Source organism: Periplaneta americana, chromosome 5 (genome assembly GCF_040183065.1).
Source record: "Periplaneta americana isolate PAMFEO1 chromosome 5, P.americana_PAMFEO1_priV1, whole genome shotgun sequence".
Taxonomy (NCBI): Eukaryota; Metazoa; Arthropoda; class Insecta; order Blattodea; family Blattidae; genus Periplaneta; species Periplaneta americana.
Genome location: NC_091121.1, coordinates 167,279,855 through 167,292,594, shown reverse-complemented (window position 1 = coordinate 167,292,594; position 12,740 = coordinate 167,279,855).

Here is a 12,740-nt window from a genome sequence, read left to right as displayed (position 1 = left end):
TACGATGTATACACTGCAAGTGCTCAGGGACAGTCGTGTGTACTAAGAAAGTGGTCACATCGAATAACAGGAAGACGGATGGGGAAACTGTGTCATTTCGAAGCCAAAGACATTCAGAGAATTGCAGGAAAACGGTCTGTTTGAAGAATTAGAAAATACGTGTTATTCGAATGGATATTATGGAAGTTTAAAAATACATTTTTTAAACTTTAGATACAGAATTCGTCGAGGAATTCGGAGGAGATACCTTATTTGTTTTCGAATGGAGAGTTTATATTTTGAACTTACAAAATATAAACTCTCCACACATAAATTAGAGGCATTCATTGAAAGACATTGCAGTTCCTTAAATTAGTGGAAAATGTGTTCATAGCCATGGATCAAGTCGTAGAGGAGCCTGCCCTAATAGTGACACACAAATTGAATATTATTTTCGAGAAAAATTTAGGATATAGACCTACTTATTTTTCTCAGATACGAGATCAGCTAGCAAGTGCTGAAAATCGACCAGAAAACAGTGACAGTGAAAACATTCAGTGTTTTAAGTTTGCTCTCGTCACTTCATATGATGTGGAAATAAATTTTTCTCGTTTCATATCATATGAAGAAATTATGGGTTCGGAAATATTCGAATACACTGTAATAAAATGTACAGAGGAGAACAATAAAGTTGATATATTTCTCATGTTTATTTTTATTATATATTATATGCTAAAAATTACGTGTTTCAACCTACCGTAATACTATCAATATGTTCTTCCATCTGACAGTACCTCCGTGCTGGAAGCGGGAGTTTGTTGATATTGGAGTCCGGTCGCTTAACCACGTGTAAAGACACAAGTCCCCAAGTTCCGAGCTTTGATGATTATTCTTCCTTTATATCAGAATTAAGGGGAGTTGGTCATTATCGCATGCAAAATAATGGTAAAAATAGCCTATCTTCTAGCAGTCATAAATATAATAGTCTATTATTTATCAGTGGTCTTTCATTTTTGTTAGCTATGTGTGTATACATATTAAGCTTTAAAATGAAAAAGAATGGTGACTCTAGAGTAAATCTGTATCCTTAAATTAATTTTTTTAATTAAGCACAATTTTTTTATAAATTCGCTACATGTCTGTGATTAGGTACACTCTATTCACTTATTATAACACATATTGAATTGAAAATTTGATCACTTACTGCTAATAGATACTAAAACATACCGTACTAAAATTATTCATATATCTATAATATTATGGGCATAGGGCTTATAGTAATCATCACCGTCAATAAATTAAAAAAAAAATTGAAGATTAGTATAAGCCCTATGCCCATAATATTACAGATATTTTAATAATTTTAGTAGGGTATATTTTAGTATCAGTTAGCAGTAAGTGGCCAAAATTTTAATTCAATGTGTGCTATGATAAGTGAATAGAGTGTACCTAATCACAGGTATGTAGTGAATTTATATAAAACATACGTTTAAATTCAAAAATTAATTTAAGGGTAAGATTTACACTAGATTAACCATTCTTTTTTCATTTTAAAGTTTAATATGTATACACATATCACTAAAAAAATGAAATAGCTGTGATAAATAGTATTACATTTATGACTGCTTGAAGATAGGCTATTTTTACCATTACTTTGCATGCGATAACGTCCAATTCCCCTTAACATGAGGGCGTTCCGTGTAAGGTTTCCAGATGGAACTGGCGAGACTTTGTATGCATGTTTCAGTACGTTGTCTCTGATTCAATTACTTGCATGTAATTTCACTTGCAGACAATTCTCATTCGAATGAATGGTTATTGATGTTACTCAGCTATTCAGCAAAGTTCCGAGCGACTTGATAAAAATGAGCTTGTATCAAGGCGCACAATAGAGAAGCAAGTTAGCTGCCTCAACTCGTGTTCAAGTGAATTCCCTTCTTCTCGGACTAGAGAATGTCAGACTTCATTAATGTAATTGCAGGAGTACAGGCGCTGGAGTTTAGAACATTAGAAACTCAAAATAAGTTCGTTGTCGTTTAATACACGACGCTGTGCAAGCTGCAAGTATATTTTAAGTTAATGAGGATGTGAAAATTATAGTAAATTAATTTTAGAATTGTATTTATGCGAAGATCAGCTTACAATGCCGCTGTGTTAAATTTTATTTTAGTTACTACCAGACATTTAATCCTAAACCTGTTTTAAACCTAATATGTCTCTCACATAAGTTTGATATTTTTAATATTATCATAAATTTATATTTAGTGAAATGGCTAAAAACGCATTTTTATTTTATTTAATATTATCAAATTTGTTATTAAACATCCTGGATATATTATATGTATATCATACAATTATCACTCAGTTTTATTTATGAATACTGAAAATATTGAATTAAACAGTTAAACCTAAATACTGATAAGTAACAATATTATTGTACAAGTAACGGATTTTGTAGGTATACTTGGGAAGTCATATAGCCTATATCTCAATTTGAAAATCAAAAGGATGTCCAGACAAAATATAATAGATTAAATGGCGTATGTACTGAAGAGAAATTTTGAAGAAGAAAAATAAAAGAAGAAACAAATTCAAATTAGATACCACAACATTATTTCTAAACCAGCTCTTCTATATGGAAGAGAATGCTGGATTCTCCGGCAATGTGTGTGTGTTTTTTTATGTATGGGCTATTCCATATGAAATCGATCAGTAAAAAACCTCGCATTTTTTATACTCTAATTTTTTCCCTATTTATACAAGATGCTGAGGAGAGTGCATTTAAAAAAAATATACTATCGATAGTCAAACGGTTTTCGTATTGTTGAGCGACAAATTTAGCGTATTTTAGAAAAAACAAGCCTCTTTCAGCGCTCAGAACTCTGGAACCATTTACTGCAGAAAATTGAACGGGAGCTCATTTTGAAGCTGATATTTGGTAGGTTATGTTAAGAAGTAATCCTTATTTTTATTGTACACAGAGAGACAGATAATCTGATTTTACTTGCTTTTAGGCTTTTTGCCAATTTGTAAAAATGTAAAAATATATTGAGAAAAAACCTTGCATTATTAAGAGGGATTCGGCATTGTTTGCTTAGTGGTATGGCAAAAAGTTTCGAGGGTATTAAATAGGTTATTTTCACACGCCTGGACTTGAACGGTGCAGTACCGCACGCACTGGCTGAGAGCTGAAGATAAGCGAGCGTAGGGCGTCATTTTACTCCTGTGTTTATGAAAACTTTTGATAAAGCTAGTCCAGCTATGCGCTAGACGAAACATCACGTGTTTGTCTCCTGGCCTTGCTTGTCTCGGCTAGCTCCCGTCTCACAGTCAGCTGGTTAGTTCACGCGCGTACTATTTATTTTCATTATTTGGTATTTTCAATACTTTCTTATCAACATACCATCAGTAAAATATATGTGTTTGTTTGTATTTTCAATGCGGAATCTAACTATATATTTTTAAAATACTTTTTCCTAGCCAAAAGGCGTCTTAATGAGGAAAAATCTAAATTTCTCCATTTCCATAAAAAGTAAGAAAATCTGTTTACATGTCAATATAAACTTTGATTTCTCAGCATCAAAATAAACCATGATTTTGATCATTGGGCGAAAGGGTTTCGGAGCTACAACAGTTTAAATTTGCTAATTTTATGAAAATACGATATATTTAAATATTTTTAATTTAAACACTATGAAGTTCTGATGCCTCAAACTTTGCACAAAGCATTATATCATAGTTCTCTACGTACAAAAAAATTTTCATTGTATTTAGAAATTGTAAGGTAAATTTTCTCTATATTTCGGTCGATTTGAGATGGAATAGCTCCTACACATGTAGGCCTATATGTATTTATTCACATTGCAAATGGGTAAATACCCGGTGGCAGTGGTAACTAATTACACTCAATAATGACAATAATAAACAAAAGTAATAATAATAGCAATAAAATAATAATAATAGTAATAATAATAATAATAATAATAATAATAATAATATTAATAATCTCTTATAGAGGGCTCCAGGAAAAATTACTGCCATTATGGAAAGTTAATAAATGCCAGAGAAGTTTCCTAACTCTAGAAAAATGTTTCACGAGGTTGTAAACACAGAACTGCCAGTATCATACCGATAGCAATCTCAAGTTTTCAACGTTCACGTAATTCAATTTAATTCAATTCAGTTTATTAAGCCATTAAACATACAGTGATAGGCACAATAGCATAATTTACTCTCTTCCGCGGTTAAGCAGATCTTGAAGTCTTATATTAGAAATTTAACGACTTTAGAGCTATTAAACTATCTAATATATTAGATAGAATTTGTCTGTGTTTTCTAGAACGACCGAAATTTTATTACAAGAACCCTCTATTTTAATGGAAAATGTTTGTGATTTCAGCGAGTCTCAAGAGGTTGGTTGTTTCCACATCTTTGCCACATACACACAATTTTACCTAGCGACCCAATTAAGGTCCAGCCAGAGTTTAATCAGATGTGTCGACTTTTCAACATATCTCGAGTAGATTCTATGAGATTTGAAGTCCACGTAGCGTCTGTGGAACAGTTTACTCTTCGAGTAATTCAGTTTTTCTTGCCATTCTCATACCACTGTTGCTAAATTCTTAATTTTTCCAGCATTTTATAATTTCTCAATAATCTCCGTGTGTGTAAAATAAAGTTTAATGAAGAATTATCACAGTATGGGTAAATAAATGAATCGTAATCGTTTATTATGTGCAATAAAATTATTCGTTGTAATCGTATATTACAGTAAAACCTCGTTAATACGGACTAATTGGAGGGATAAGTTGACCGGTTTAACGAAAGTCTGGATCAACTAAAATAACCTAAAAGAACAGTAGCAAGTGTATTAAAACTCCGCGTATAGCAACAAAATACGTTTATTATGGTGTATTTAAAGGTCATAGGCCTAGATACACTTTTTATACTTTAAACCTTTGTGTAATCGATAATAATATTTGTTTTTATAACAGCCATCAGATCTTATCACACGTGAGGAGATGCGGTATTTTACAAGTCTTTGTTGTAGTCCTCGCTTATATCTAATCTCATATAAATCTATCGTGGAAGTAGAAGTATAAATCTTTCTTTCTTTCCACTTTTCCGCCGAAGCCAATGAATGACGCATCAAGTGGAACACAGTGGACTTAATACTGAATGGCGCCAAACTAAAGTCGAAGTGCATAAAATGAGCACAGAGAATATATGATTCAGGAAGTATTCTGTGATCAAACCTGTCCTAACTTGTGTATTATGATCATTGCACCTGTCACTCTGTTGACACATCAACGAGAATTAAATTTCTGCCTTGAACATAGTAGTAGTAGTAGTAGTAGTAGTATTTATTTAACCTGGTAGAGATAAGGCCGTCAGGCCTTCTCTGCTCCTCTACCAGGAGATTCCAACTACAATATCAACAATAAAATTACAATTAGTATTAAATTTACAATTACAATTACAAATAATATTACAGTTAGTATTAAATTTACAATTACAATAAAATCAAAGTACGAAAAGATTACCTGAATAATTAAAGCTAGATAATTTATCATAGAGAAACAAAGAATATTTTATATTTACTGAATTACAAATTAAATCTAGAATAACAAAATTGTATAGTGATGAAATTACTGAATATTGAAGTATTTTGTGATAGATTAAAGAAACTATTTACAAGTAATCAACTACTGACCAAGTGCCTAGTAAGTGTTCGTTTGAATTCAATTTTATTTCGACAGTCCCTGATGCTAGCAGTAGCGAATTCCAGAGTCTTGGCAGGGCTATTGTGAAAGAAGATGAGTATGAGGAGGTGCGATGGGATGGTATTGTTAGTATTGTTTCATGACGAGAGCGTGTGTTCAGATTATGGTGCACGTCGGTATGAGACTGTGCGGAATTATCTTCCAATCCAGACTAAATCCAACAATCTGATAGGAACGAAAATCAGCTGTAAGTGCCTAATATGCCATAAAATCTGGACATTTTGTTAAATGAGCAAATTATTTCGGGACGCGAGATGCTATGGTGGAAATAGGGTCTGTTCTGGAAAAACGGGACGGTTGGCAAAACTAATTATTGTATTATCATTCAACAATTACCTTCTTTTCAAGAATTACAATACGTTAAATTAAGTTTTATCACCAAAATTTTTTTACATTGCTTTAAAAATGCACATTGGCTTTTCATTCCCGTGATTCTACATCTTTTTTTAGCAAAATGCTCCAGCACACAAATTTTATATCTGAATGTTTTTACATAAGTTAAGTGCACAATTTCCACACCTGACATTGGTTTTGGGACATTGTGAACAGCTTTCTTGTTGGCAGCTAGAGCTTGAATTAGAACTTATTCGCCTTCACCAAACTCTTCTGTATTATCTTTCTCACTGCCACTTTCTTTCTCCAACTCCGGTGCTAAATCAGGTTCCAATAACAATATAATCTCACTCTCACCCAGAACATTAGGCCTACTATTACCCACAAAACAATTCATGTTTATGTTCTTTATTCCTGAATGCAACTAGATTTGAATAAATACCAATAAAGTACCCAGTTACTAACTCAATCTTCTACATTGCAAGAAACTGGTAAAGTGAAGAATTGAAACAATCAACGGCTTTAATGACATTGAAAACAGTTGCAAGAATGGAAAAATTCACAGAATTCAAACTTCAAAGTGTTAAAAAAAATATGAAATACCAAAGGTGGGTAAAATCAGCCCACCAAAAATATATCAATTATTAGTTTGTTGTATGTCAAATCTCAAACAGTACAAACGTGTACGGTTACACTTTATCATGTTAGAGACAAATACAGGGTGGGTGGAAACTGTCAAATTTTATTTATGAAAAGAAATTTATATAATAAAAAGGATGAATAATTTTTGTCCAACCTTGGTAGTGCTTGGAATTTCTCTTATTTTCTTCATTATTTCTTTATTCTTAACTTACATTTCTTTATTTATTCCAAATTTTTCATTGTTTTTCCTTCAAATTTTAATATGATTATGTCTCGTGACGAGAATATTGTACGAAATGGAAATATAAAAATTGGAAACTTATCTTTTGAAGAGGGGCTAAGAGGGACGAAGTTACAGGAGAATGGAAAAAGCTATACCATATAGAACTGTACGCATTGTATTCTTCACCTGACATAATTAGGAACATTAAATCCAGACGTTTGAGATGGGTAGGGCATGTAGCACGTATGGACGAATCCAGAAATGCATATAGAGTGTTAGTTGGGAGGCCGGAGGGAACAAGACCTTTGGGAAGGCCGAGACGTAGATGGGAAGATAATATTAAAATGGATTTGAGGGAGGTGGGATATGATGATAGAGACTGTATTAATCTTGCTCAGGTTAGGGACCAATGGCGGGCTTATGTGATGGCTGCAATGAACCTCCGGGTTCCTTAAAAGCCAGTAAGTAAGTAAGTATTGCCTTTGTTGACTTATACTTTCTCTTTTTTTCCCCTTTAATTTCGTTGTTCTCATAATGCTGTTTCTTTACTTACTTCGTTTTTCCTCAATTTTTCTTTTCTCATGTTGCATATCTTTACATATACTTCCTTTCTCTTTGTTTTCCTCCATTTCTTTCGTCTCATATTACTATTCTTTACTTATACCTTCTTTCTGTCTATTGTCCTTCATATCTTTCTTACAATATTGCTTTTCTTTACTCACACCTTCTTTCGCTTTGTTTTCCTTCATTTCTTTCTTCTCATCTTACATTTCTTAACTTCTACTTCGTTTCTCTTCGTTTTTTTCGTGTTTTTCTACTTTTTATTTCTCTATTCCTTTCCTTTCTTTTCGTATCACTTTCCTGTGCCTATTTTTATTTTTCTTGCTATTTATTTTATTTGTTTACTTTTTCATTACTAACTCTTTACATCATATTTTATTTCATAAAATTTTTTCCTATCGCTTTAAAAAGAATTTCAGTAATTGATGTTAGACTGAATTAAATATATTGAATATATTGAGTATCGTACAGTCAGTGAACATATTTTTGTGCAATTGACGAAGTCAAATAATGCATATAAAATAAACAACAGAGACATAAGAAACAGTAAAATTATATCAGAAACACTCAACAACATTAACATTAAAAACTCATTAATATTATAAAAGGGTTTGTTGATCAACCAATCGGAGTAAAGCCTGTTAAAAGATTTCCATTCAAGATAACATGTATGAGAAATTTATTTGCAATTTTTGAAGACATAATAAAATAATTATTCATTGTTTTGGTTAGCCTACACTTAGGTATATCAAAAAGGTCACGGTTTCTGGTGTTGTAGTCCATTTTCTGACTTTTATAGAAGTATAATGTCATTTGCAAATAGTAATATATCTAAATTTAAATGTCTATTGATACAAATGCCGTCATGTTTTCATTCTCTCACTAAAGCATTAATATATATTACAAATAATAAGGGAGATAAGCAACATCCTTGACATACTCTTCGATTTACACAATTCCAGTTGGAAAATTTATCTCTTACTTGTATTGTAATGTAATTTTATTCATAAATGTTAAGGAGAGGGGATGGTATTTTTTGGTGAAAAATGAGTAAATTAAAAAAAAATCTTTAAAATACTCTGTGATGTGTGGAATACATAGCATAACATTTTGTGGGTATTTGTGCCCTAATCGGATGTTGAGTCGCCATTTTTAAACTTCCTGCGTTATGGATTTTTAAATCACTCGCCCACTTTTATTGTTGTTTCCGGTAAATTAAATTTAAAGAAATGTTTTTTTCTTTAAAATACCCTTTGATATGTGTGGAATGCATTGCATAATATTTTGTGGGTATTTGTGCCCTTATCGGATGTTGAGACGTCATTTTTAAACTTCCTGCACTATGGATTTTCAAATCACATGCCCGCTTTTATCGGTTTCCAGTAACTTCATTTTTTTTGCTACATTGTCAGACAAAAGTGGATATAATTGAGGCGCTGACATGGGAAAGGTAGTAACTGCCAAAAACAAAATTATTTCAGGGGAAGCAAAAAACAAATTTATGAACACTTTCTCACTTACATTATTACAGAAACTGCTTTAAATGAAAGACCGTACACTCATGTTCGTGTTACATATGAAATTTGAAAAGTCTGTCACAGATTTATCTGTGAAATCCTATTTCATGAAAATACAACATTGAAATCACTCCTTAGCCAAACTGAGAATTAACGTTATTTATACATTATGCACAAATTTTTTCGGTAAAATGCATGATACTTTTCATCGAGGAAGTCTAACATAAATAACAAGTCTCTCTTTTTTGCATCAAGGACGACTGGTCTTCTTTCAAGGCATTGCAACACTGCAAGTTAGTGATTGACGTTAATGACTGTGTTTTCTTAAAAATCCTGTGCTCTGTCCACATTTCAAGGTCATTAAATGACTGTCTTGTTTTTATTAGAGGAAAATCAGCTCTTGAGAGTCTAATCCAGTTGAGGGTGCTGATTTTGATAGGAGTTGTATTCAAAAACTTGTCACATTCCGCAGAAAATTCGAAGAAATCCTCATCCTTCATCATTATTACATTATTAGGCCTTACCTCTTCTGGAACCATGGTCTTCATCTTTTTTTTTCTTTTCTCTATGATGCCAAATTCCCTATCACATGGCATGTAGAAATGTTCTGAAACCAGGAATTTCAAGTCCACTGAATCAAAATGTTTCTTGGCAATAATGTAAATCAGGACCATTACAATCATCCGATTCTTATTCTGCACTGCACAGTTATCAGCGCATATTTGTCTAGACACACTCTGATGTTGTAAAAGGAGTTACTACCTTCTCCGCGCCAACAGCTGTGCACATACAACTTATAACGTCTAGTGACTACGTTTCCAACTTCGTTTCATTACATACTGACATGCTACCTTCTCTGTGCCCTTGGCATGGCCATTTACTACCTTCTCGATGAAAAACCTAAAAATTCCAATTTTTGGCAGTTACGACCTTTCCTATGTCAATGCCTCAATGTATCAACTATTAAAGATACATGCATGAAATTTAGAACACACATTCTTTAGACTATTAGGAAACTTTTCTCTGTAACAGAATGTTGTTAATTGATTTTATTTAAAAAATACGTCCGTTTGTTTGCAAGAAAGAAAATCAGAAAATTGTTATTAAATTTAATTGTTTATTTTACAAACGTAAGGACTAATATCAAAATTCTGTTACAGACAGTTTGTAGAACATGCTTTTGCAAATAAATTGCAAAAAATTATTTGAATCTATCTTCAAAAACGGTTTTGATATATCGGTTTTAGTACAGTCCTGCATTGGGTATATATATATTTTTTTTAATTTGGACCCCCAAATAATTTTTTTAAATATTTTTATTTGGTTGAGTTGCCACAGCTATGAGCTCTTTACATACAAAATTTAATATTTTACATCAAATAAGAAAAAAAGTTTAAAAAAATACCATCCTCTCTCCTTAAATATTGCTGTTATTAATTGACTGGGGACATTATCTTTTGTCAGAATTTCTATTAATTTAATGCTATTTATGATATAAAAGGCTTAATGTAAATCAACAAATTCTAGATGAGTTCATCATGAATATAAAAATAAATTTGCTTAAGGTGGCGAACTTAGAAAGGCTTACCTTATGATAAAATAATGTTATATAAATTGATCTGAAGTAAAAATAAACTACTCGTGGTGAAAACTATCTTATCTAGTCATCTGTTATCTATCTAGTTCAGTTTTTGTTCATTATTATGAACGCGTACAACCTAAGCAATAAAATCTCTGTGACGATGTAAAAATTAAATGTCTAAATCAATTTAGGATTTCGTGCGAAGCATCGGAATGTCCATTTTATATTAGGATAGATTGCTAATATCCGGTGATATCCAGAGACCTCATATCACGTGATTGAGCCCCCTTTATGGAGTGGTCACTTTCATCAGGAGCTTGGGTGGAAGAGAGTGCCGCTAGTAGGGATGCCTACGTGTCAGGGGAGGAATAAACGATGTGGACACTCCATGCCTCATTGATATAGGTCACTTGACTCAAAATGTTGGGGTTTTTTTACAAAGGCAAAACATTTAAACTAGTATTTCTGAAATTATGTAAAAAATGAATGCAATACTTAAGTGCAGGTGGAAATTAGGACAAAAATGTTGTCTGTTAGGATACACGCCTCTTTGAGCAACGTTATGAATTTGTGGTGGCACGTATGGAATGGGCAGCTATTGTTTGCTGTATTAATTGTGCTGCAAGAGCAGAACAAAATTATAAAATTGAGGGGTCCAGTGGAAAAGGGGCCCATGCCACACTACCGTTGATTTTTAATTTCTTCGATAATCCGACAGAACTTGCCATCTAGGACCTCTTTTATGAACTTACAATTTTGTGGAATGTGTTCTACCCGTCAATGTAAGCATTTATAAATGTCTTTTCTTCATTTGAAGAGAGAATAGCCAAATTGGCTAGTCTCTTATATGAGACAACTCATCCTGCCTAAGGTATTCCGTGGTTTTCCTCAGGCGTAAGACAAGTGTCGGGATGAACCCTATAAGAAATGAGCCACGGACCTATATGCCCTTCCCCATATATATTCCACCCTTATTATAAACGATGTATGCCCTAGTTCAGATAATATAAGTAGTCTATTAAATATACGAGGTCACTCAATAAGTCGCAAATTGAAAGGACAGGGACCTCTCAAATTGCAGATTAGATTTCACGGCGCTTCTTCCGACGGCCTTCACATGCTTTGTCATCGAACAACAGATGACGGCGTCTTGCCATCCTAACGGCAAACACCAGCCAACTCCTCCTCGCTCCGTTCCTTGATCACTTGATCAATCTCAGTCCCCCTCGCGTTTGTGGTACCTAAGAGGTTACGTCCAATTTCGGCTTCCCCTTCAAAATTTTCTAGAGCTCCTTCAGAGGAGCAGCGTAACCCGGAGTGAGACTAGTGGCCAACAGGCTTGGAGCTCACATATTTAGTTTTGTACAGCCCCCAACCCCTTGCAAGGACGCGTTTTGCGTACCTTTTAAATTTGTCCTCCCAATTCTCCTTCGATTTTTCGATTTTTTCGATTTCCGATTTGAAGAGAGAGAATCTCAGCGAAATAAATACTCCTCCTACAAAATTTAGTTTTTGTGGCATGGGCCCCTTTTACACTGAGCCCCTCAATTATCAAATAGCAACATCCTAAAACGTAAAATTTTCGATATTATTTTTCGTCTGTACAGATGCAGAAATAAAATTTGGAGCTCCCTTACTATGTCTCGCTTACTATACACTGCGCATGAGCAGTAAACAAGAGCCCCCTTATTTATGTTACTTGTGGATAGTCGTGTGAAATTGGTGCCTACATTCAGACGGACTCCCATCAAGACACGCTTGAAATTTTAATTGCGTATCTGTACATAACGTAACAATAACGACTTTGCCGCTATCTTAGCGCGCGCCGTAACAAAATTAGAGTTAGTATCAATAATAATAATAATAATAATAATAATAATAATAATAATAATAATAATAATAATTGTGTCTCATTGAAACATACAGTAGAGTCCGTATAGGTCAGTTTCTATATGATGATTTTCCAATTCACTGCGGGCTAAAACAGGGAGATGCACTATCACCTTTACTTTTTAACTTCGCTCTAGAGTATGCCATTAGGAAAGTCCAGGATAACAGGCAGGGTTTGGAATTGAACGGGTTACATCAGCTTCTTGTCTATGCGGATGACGTGAATATGT